The sequence below is a fragment of the Marmota monax genome, unplaced genomic scaffold (assembly GCF_021218885.2).
Source record: "Marmota monax isolate L192 unplaced genomic scaffold, Marmota_monax_Labrador192_F-V1.1 WCK01_AAM20220418_F8-fsc00022, whole genome shotgun sequence".
In the NCBI taxonomy this organism is placed as follows: domain Eukaryota; kingdom Metazoa; phylum Chordata; class Mammalia; order Rodentia; family Sciuridae; genus Marmota; species Marmota monax.
In genome coordinates this window covers 6410988-6420727 of record NW_026695215.1, presented here as the reverse complement: position 1 = coordinate 6420727, position 9740 = coordinate 6410988, and the positions used below count along the sequence as shown (strand labels likewise).

At 34.6% G+C, this 9740-nt stretch overlaps 1 protein-coding gene across 1 annotated transcript in view; it reads right to left on the bottom strand.

Moving 5' to 3' along the window:
• Rsrc1 (arginine and serine rich coiled-coil 1) overlaps positions 1 to 9740 on the bottom strand; it is a 393370-nt gene that overhangs the window by 209533 nt on the left and 174097 nt on the right. The window lies entirely within an intron of this gene.

Genomic DNA, 9740 nt, shown 5'->3' with positions numbered 1-9740 from the left:
CAGTCCAGTTGCTTTGGAGAAGGAACTCATTATTTACAGGGTGATCCCTACAGGTAGGCTGCTTTATAGCAAGGCACCATTTTGAGAAGGAGGAAATGTCCAAATTCTTACTGCTCCAGGGTCAGAAACCCTGCACATACCCATCACTGTGATCCAAAGATATTCCTCCATAATAGTACAGGGGGCTTGAGACAGTAATACAACAGTAACCCAGCATGCATGCCATCCCAGTGCCCTTCATTACAGGGGATGTTTCAGCACAGAAGGGAAAAAAAAAAAAAAAAAAAACATGTTGCTCTAAGGAACTCAGAGGTCAGGGCACTTCTCTTCTGGGACCTAAGGCATGGCCAGCCATATTTGGACTCACGACCACCAGGCACCAGTCAGAAGCTCACAAACAAAAAGTGAGACAATGAAAAAAAGATATTCCATAAGAAACCCAAGGGAGCAAGAAGAAGTTTTCTCATATCAAACAAAATAGGCTTAAACTGTAAATGAGACAAAGGAGGTCACTCACTATATAGTGAAGAGATAATTCAACGTGAATGTATTTCAATTGCAAATGTGGGTGTCCCTCAAGTGGAGGAACCCAAGTCTATAAACCAAACACCGTTAGCTCTAAGGAGGAGGTAGAGCCCAACATGACTGCAGTGGAAAACATTCACACCGCACATTCATCACAGGATAGATCATCCAGACAAAGTCAGCAGAGAACAGCAGTTTACTACACTATGGATCATCTGGACTAAGAGGTATTGACAGGGTGTTCCGACCAACAGCTGCAGAACAGACATTCCTCTCATCAGCCATGAGACCTTCAAAATAATCGGAGTCAGGTCAAGTACCTTCTCTGACTACAGTGGAATAAAACTGATGAACAAGACAGACCTTGGACACTATATGAATCTGTTGAAACATAACAACACATTACTGAATGAAAAACAAATTACTGAAGAAATCAAAAGGAAAATTTAAATATTTCTTCACAAAAATTAAAATGGAAACATAACACACTAAAACTTACAGAACATGGAAAAAGGAGAAGAGGGAAGTTCACAGTAATGAAATCCTACACAAAAATAAACAAAAATTTAAAATTAACAATCTGGCATCCCATGGACCAAGGAGAACAAGAACAAAACAAACCCAAAATTAGTAGAAGGAAAGAAGTAACACAGATCAGAGCAGGCCAGCGCGGTGGCACACACCTGTAATCCCAGCTGCTCAGAAGGCTGATACAGGAGGATTGTGAGTTCAAAGCCAGCCTCAGCAATGCCAAGGCACTAAGCAACTCAGTGAGACCCTGTCTCTAAATAAAATACAAAATAGAGCTGGGGTTGTGGCTCAGAGGTTGAGTGCCTGAGTTCAAGTGCCAGCACACACACACACACACACACACACACACAAAAAAAAATCATAGCAGAAATACACTAGAAACTCAAAATACAGTACAAAAGATCAATGAAACAGAGTTAAAATACAATACAAAAAAAATCAATGAAACAAAGAATTGGGTTTTTTGAAGGGATAAAGTCAACAAACCTTGAACAAGATTGAGAGGAAATAAAGAGAAACCCAAATAAATAAAACTAGAGGTAAAAAAACAAGACATTACAACTGATACTGCACAAATTGAAAAAACTAAAAGAAATGGATAAATTTCTGTACACATGTAAACTACTGAAATTAAAGACCCAACACCTCAAGACAGCAATGATGAGTACCAACACACGGTGTCAGTAGTATCTTTGCCTCCCTACAAAGACAGTGTCAGGCCTGCAAAGAGAGGGGAAACTTCCAAACTGATGCCAAAACCCGACAAGGACACAGAAAACAAAACTGTACACCAACATCTCTAACGAACTGAAACACACAAGTTTCAAAACATTATTAGCAAATCAAATCCAACAGAACATCCAAAAGATCATTCTTCATGATCAAGTTGGATTTATCCCAGGTATGCAAGGATGGTTCAACATAAGCACATCATAATGTAAAACATCATACCAACAGAATAAAGAATAAAAATCACATCATCATCTCAAGAGATATAGAAAGAGCATCTGATAAAATTCAACATCACTTCATGACAGAAACTCTGAACAGACTAAACTCAGACGGGCAAATCCACAGCCTTTCCCCAAAATGGGGAAAGGTTAAAGGCACTTCCTTTGACACCTGGAAAAAGGCAAGGACATCCTCTCACTGTGCTTATTCAACAGAGTACTGGGGTCTTGGTCAAAGCTATTAGGAAAGAGAAGGAAACAAAAGGCACACAGGAAAGCAGAAAGTCAAACTACCAAGAATCAGAAGAAACTCTGAAACCCCAAATCAAACAACACAAATAACCTATAAAAAAGAGGCATCAGACCTAAATAACCATTTCTCAAAAGACATACAAATGGCCAACAGATACATAAAAAAAGTGCCCAACCTCACTAATCATGAAGGAAATGCATATCAAAATCACCATGAGATATCACTGCACCCCAGTAATATAAATACTTTCAAAACAATTAAAGATAACAAATATTAGAGAGGATCTGGATTTAAAAGGAACTCTTGCACATGAATGATGGATGCAAATTATGGACACAGAATGGAGGTGCCTCTGAACACTGAATAAAGAACTACAATATGATCCAGCAGTCCAATTTTTTTTTTAAGGAGACCTCTGCATTCATGTCTCAACTCTCCACAAGAATCAGGAGTGGAAACAACCTAAAAGTCACCAAGCGGTAAATGGATAAAGGAAATATGGTACAAATGGAATACCATCCATCTATAAAAGAGAATGAAATCCTGACTTTTGCAACAAGTTGAATGGAAATGGAGATCACTACGTTAAGTGAAATAAACCAGGCACAGAAAGACAAGTACTGCATGATCTCACTCACATGTGGAATCTAGAAAAAGCTGGTCTCCTGGAACTTGAGAACAGAATGGTCATCACCAGAGGCTGGAGAGAAGGCAGGGAGAAAGGCTGTCCCAGACACTGATCAACAGGATTAAGAAGTTCTGGAACTATTACACAATAGAGTGACTATAGATAATTTAAAGTACCATACATCTAAAAAAAAATGGATAAAAAGTATTTTGAATTTTTTTCATCATATATAAATAATAAACACTTGAAAACATACATATTTAACCTGATTTACTCAATATACATTGAATGTACATGTACTGAAATATCACATGGGGCCTGGGGTTATAACTCAGTTGCAAAGCGCTTGCCTAGCACATGAGGCACTGGGTTTGATCCATAGCACTGCATTAAAAAAATAAATAAAATAAAAGCATGCTATCCATTTATAATTAAAATTTGTTTTTAAGAAATATCACATAGGGCTGAAGTTGTAGCTCACTGGTAGAGCACGCACCTAGCACATGTGGGGCACTGGTTCAATCCTCAGTACCACATAAAAATAAAATAAAGGTATTGTGTCCAACTACAACTAAAACAAAATATATATATATAAAAAAGAAATATCACATTGTATCTCATTAATATGTAAAATCTGTTTTAATTTGTTAAACATAAATATAATTTAAAAATATAGAATGCATGTTATGAATTCTAGTTACCAATATATAAAATGGGGCTCAGTGCTAGTGTTAATTTTGGAAAGCCACAGTGGTGTATACTGAGGATAATTTATTTTTAAATTTCACATTATTAAGATTTATAGAGCAGGGCTGGGATTGTGGCTCAGAGGAAAGTGCTCGCTTAGCATAAGTGAGACACTAGGTTTGATCCTCAGCACCACATAAAACTAAAAAATTAAGGTATTGTGTACGCCTACAACTAAAAAATACATGTTTTTTAAAAAATTGTAGAACAAAGCAAAATATAACTGTCTACAAAGCAACATAAAAATGGACTTATAGAACCTAAAGTTTGAAACTAAGTATCTTTTAATTATTGCTGATAGACTAATTCAAACTCCACAAGAATATAAACATGTTCTCTCATCCCCACCCCCCAACATGGTCTGCCCTCCATAGCCTTGGGTTATACAAACATGAGTTCTATATCAGAGATGCAAGGAACTCCACATCAAAAATATTTGGGGAAAAAATTGCATCTGCAGTGAACATATACAGACATTCCTTCTTGTTATGATTTCCTAAATAACACAATATAACTGTCTTTACAGCATTTACACTATATTAGATATTTTAAGTAATCTGGAGATGATTTAAAGTACATGGGAGGATGTGCATAGGTTTTATGCAAATAATAAGCCATGTGATTTTAGGAACTTGAGCATCTGCAGATTTTGGTATCCACAGGGGGTCCTGGAACCAGTTCCCAGCAGATACTGGGAGACCTGTGTGTGTATATACGTAATGCATGTTGGCTGCGCTTTGGATGAAAATGCATATTATTTGGATTAGGGGGTATGTACTTACTACTTCAAACATTTAATATTAAATGAAACATACAAGTTTCAACTATACTAAACCTCCAATAATAGAAACTATCTGGATAGTTAAAAGTGGCTCCAGATTAATAAGTTACACATTAAACATGGATAAACATTACCACATGCAATTTTGATGATTACAGAATATAAACAGAAACATTATATGTCAGTGTAAATAAAAACTTACAGATTGGGGGGGCTAGACATAGATATGCTCAGTGGTAGAGAGTGTGCACATCATGTATGAGGCCCTGGGTTCGGAATCCAGCACAGCAGCATCAACAAAAACAGTAACAAAACCCTAGACATTGTTTTCCTACTAACATGAGGATAAAAACCACAAAAATAAATTGCCTTTTTTAAAATTCTGAGTTCTCAAAAGCTAGTACTTATGATTATATAAGACAATATTCTCATTCTTATACACACTAAAGTATTTATTAATAAATGGAAACAATGTCTCCAAAAATGTTTCCTTTGGGTAAAAAAAATGCATTTATAAATGGGGGGGGGTGTTGATAAAGCAAAAGAAGGCAAACGGCAAACACCTGGCAAATCCATGGAGAAAGGGCATATGCAAGTTTCTCATCCTATTCCTGAAACACTTCCACAAGTTTGACATTAGGTCAAACTATTTAGTAACCAAGAAAAGAAAATTCTATTAAATTTAACCAAGTTTCAGTTTTTACTAACTTCAATATTTTAACAATATATTTTCTATTCCTTGAAAGCCAATATAATCTTCCTTTTCACCCCAATTACCACTGTAGTTAATCAAATTTAATTCTGACAAAAACAATAGTAGTCTTAAACAAATATGTGAAAAATATAAGATTAAAAACTTCTTCACAAAGAATAAACTCCAAGAGAAAAGATGCAAATAAATGACTAACATAATCTTTTGTTTTTTATTTGCAAGTATAAAACTGAGGAAAAACAAAAGCCTGAAACATAGCATCTGTCATATCAGAATATAAAAAGATGATCCTGGCACAAAATGAAAAAGCTCTAATTCATTTGCAAATCAAGCCTGCCGGTTCCATTGCAAGCTGGCGGTAACTGTCAGGAGTTAACAAGATAATCACTTTCGATCCTGCCTTCAATGGTACATTACACTGTCATTCCATTCAATAAGGCCTTCTTTGGGGCACTAGATGAATGGTTTTCATTTCTAAGTCACACAGAAAGTTGTGGGGGGAAAAATCCACGGGGCTTAAGAAAGAAATCCCTTTATGGGCATTTATCTGCCGGTACTTGCTTTTAGGCAAAATGAGATATTTTGAAACATCAGTGTCCATTCACTTCCTCTATTCCTTTAGGCCCTTAATCCATTACCAAAAAAAGGGAAAAAAAATTGGCATATGAGAAAAGTGCAGCAGTTTCATTTTTTAAATTACCAATGCATACTAAATAAAAATTCTCTATTAAAATGAGTCTATACAAAAATACCACCATTCCATCCAGAAGACTGATGTTAACCAATTCCCTGATCTCATGGTCACTCAAGTGACTTTCTAAATTACTCAACTTATATTTGGGGTAAAATGCAGGTGCTCAGAATTTCATATATACCTCCTGTTGTACTTACAGTGACTGAAGGGACAATGTTTTCAAAAGCTTTCCAGAACATTCAGTGAAAGTGAATTTTAGCTAAGTGTTTCTTTTTTTTTTTTTAATATATTATTAGTTGTAGTTGGACACAATACCTTTATTTTATGTATTTATTTTTATGTGGTGCTGAGGATCAAACCCAGCACCTCACACAAGCTAGATGAGCGCTGTACCACTGAGCCACAACCCTAGCCCCTAAGTGTTTCTTTATAATGTATTTAACAAAAAGCATTATCAAAAGCTTTACTACTTCATAGTTTAATTTAATTTTGCAAACAAATACTGCTAAGGTATCTGCATGATTTTTGCCAAAATACTGAAACCGTGTATAAAAAAGAAACAAATATATTTTGTTTTAAACAAAGAAAAACACAAAGTCCAAAGACATCGAAGTATAGTCTATGAGTGCAAAAAAACATCAGAATTTCTTCCCTAATTGTTCATACTGCCCTTTATCACAAATCTATCCAATGTCAAAGCACAAATTTGTCAGAACCATCTGTGTATGAATTACTGAGGTATATTTGGCAATAGCAACAATCATTCTTCATTTATTCCTTCAGGAAATAATATTGCTATGTATTTTCTATGCTAATTACAATCCCCAGCCAACACTTTCAATGTTTTTTAAGGTAAATATGAATTTTTTAAATCTACAGTACAAATGCTTAAAGTCCTTATAAAATCATTACTTTAACTAGTTTATATTATATCCAAAGGTTTTAAGCTACAGCATTGAATGCTTATGACTACAAAGACTACACATTTAAAACTCAGATAACTTCATGGATTCATATAAGATATAAGGGGAATCATTTTATAGAAAGGAGAAGTTGTCTATCTAGACACCTTTCTGCAGCAGACTAAGTTCTTCCAATTCTTCCAAGTTCCAGTCTCACTAGCTATTTACCCTCAAAAAAGATAAAAACTATCCCAATTGTTAAAATAAAAATAACAAAAGATTGAGTTAAAAAAGTATGGGAAAGTGACTCGAAAGACTCAGTCATTAATATTTAGATTTTAAATTAATATCTAAACTAAAATTTGTAAGTATGAACAAATGATAATAAATCTGTATATTTAGCAATATAAATACTTTATAATATAAAGACTTTATAAAAATTTAAGCTAGATAAAACTAGTAGATCTAAAGCACAAATGCTTGGCTTAATCTACTAAATTTAAAAAGCTTGTATATTATAAATGACAATGGTATTGAGTAAATCTTGTATTGCACATGCTAAGCCCCTGGTGACAGAGACACTAAGTACACTAAGATGATGGTAAGTACTGTGGAACACTTGCTAAGTCATGAGTAAAACACAGATAACAACATGGAACTTAAAATTGACTGGGAATACCACCAGAAAGTCCCAAAGAGCCTCACACACACACAAAACCATCTCCAGAGATGAGAGTTCAGCAAATGTGAGTCAGACACCACACGGAGTGAGGACACTAGGGTCACTTGTCATGGAGATACTCCGCATTTTTGTTGATTCAGAAGGTGGAAACACCTATGTTCCAACCTTGCGCTGCCATGCTACAGCATCTTTCTTTTTAGGTTCCTAGGGTTTTGCGCTGTACACAGCTCCAAAGACAACAGTGGCAGGGCACCTCCTGGACACCAACCACTGGATGAGGGCTACTTGAGGAAAAATACAAGTCTACCACAAAAGCTTTGTGTACAATACACACAAGTTCCAACAAGCAACCAGGAGTTCTATCTATTGTTTATATTGGCAACACACAGTAAAATCTTCTGATTACAAAAATATAAATTTTCTTTTCTTTTTATGGGGTTGGGGTTTGAACCTAGGGCCTGACACATGCTAAACAGGCTTTCTACCAAAGAGCTACATCCCAGTCCCACAAATAAAAATTTTTAAATTATAGAAATATTCATATGCAAAGAAAATCCTTGCTTCTGAAATGTGGTAAGCTGAGTCCTGTATAATTGTTAAATGTAAGTGTGACTATCTACTCTAAAAAGCATGCTTCTAACAAATATAAATTCTATTTTACACCTCAACTAAATAAAAATGTAAAAAATTCAAATTATTATCATATACTATTAGACAATTTTTTCATTGTAATAAAAGTAGTAAATGTTTTAGTTTCTGAATACCTGACTATGAAATGACATTTTCAAAATAAGTATCTTTTCATTTCCTCACAAATTACATTAGAAGCTAAGCAATGTTTTGTTATTGTTCCTGCTCTGATAGCTTCAAGATATCGAAAGAAGCAAAAAGGATATTTCATGAAGGTGACTCCTTAAGAATGGGTGAAATAATATCTCTCTTTACTGAAAACACTAGAAAGCACAACAGTGAGGTGAAATAGACTTCACTATGCACTCAGTAAGGGAGGAGGGAGATAGATAGAACTGATATGTGGACATGTTTAAAATGCATCCAATGTTGAGAATATGTTGAGATAAGATTGTTTTAGACATCACACATCACAAACTGATATTAATTATATTGACTTGTCACAATTACACCAGTGAAATGATTTTCATTTAATCATTTAGAAACATTCGAATATTTTAACATCTATGAAAAATATTGGCCATTATTACCCATAATTCATTAAAAAATCCTTAAAATCAGTCATATAAAAAAGGCAAACAACAGCACAACAGAATGGTCTTTAAAAACACAATTCACCAACAAAAAGAAACAATTCCTCTATAAAAAGACATTCGATCCCAATAGCAAGATTTCAGAAAATCAAAACAACATTGCTCTTGCCCTACTGCACAAGCAAGACTTTCTTTAAAATCATGCCCTCTTTCAAGTTGGTTACAGAAAGGAGCAGTCTCAGAACTGCCAGACAGCAGAGCCACCACACCCTTTCCAGCACACAAATAAGCAGTATTTACTCAGAGTCCAGTTAATCTGCTGCTAGAAATCTTAAGAAACACAAAAACAAAATAATTTTGTACAAAATTTTATACTATAACGTTTCTGGTATAATGGGATCTCGATTAAACCAGAGCTAAAGACTGAATATGCCAAGCTAAAAGAAGTATATTTGTTTTAAACTTGTTCAACATATTCTTTAAAAGAGAAAATAGAACATATTCATATAATATAATAAAACCTTCTAGAATCATTAAAACTCATACTTTAGTATCATGTTTAATGATGCAGGAAAATGTTCTTGACATTTTTTAGGGCACCCATTAACAGTGTGAGCAGTCTGAGGTCAATTCTATGAAAATATAAACACTGAAGAAAACACTGATAATAATAAAACATAAGCTAGCATCTTTTGTGAAAGGTGAGTTCAGGTAATGCTTATTGCCTTTTTAAATTTTTTAATCTATAATTCCCACATTATTGTATAATGTTCAAATATTACTTTTATATTCAGGAAAAAATGTAAAGAAAACAAATTTCAGTTTTAAAGGATAAAATCTGTGCAATCGAGAAAACCTAATGAACTCCCCAAGAGCAGGGAGAGCAACACTCTTCCCGCAAACTCACTCAGCACACACCCATACCAGCGCAGAAGGCTGTGACAAGTAGTCACTCAAATATCTAGCAGACAAGGCCTCCTGGGATGGAATAGTAAAATGGCCTTTGGTTAAAATTCTGATATGAGCTTTTCCTTTAAATTATTTTTGAATGAAAGACAAATATATCAGAGAATACATCTTCAATTTTTAAAACCACAGAAAATCTGTGGATA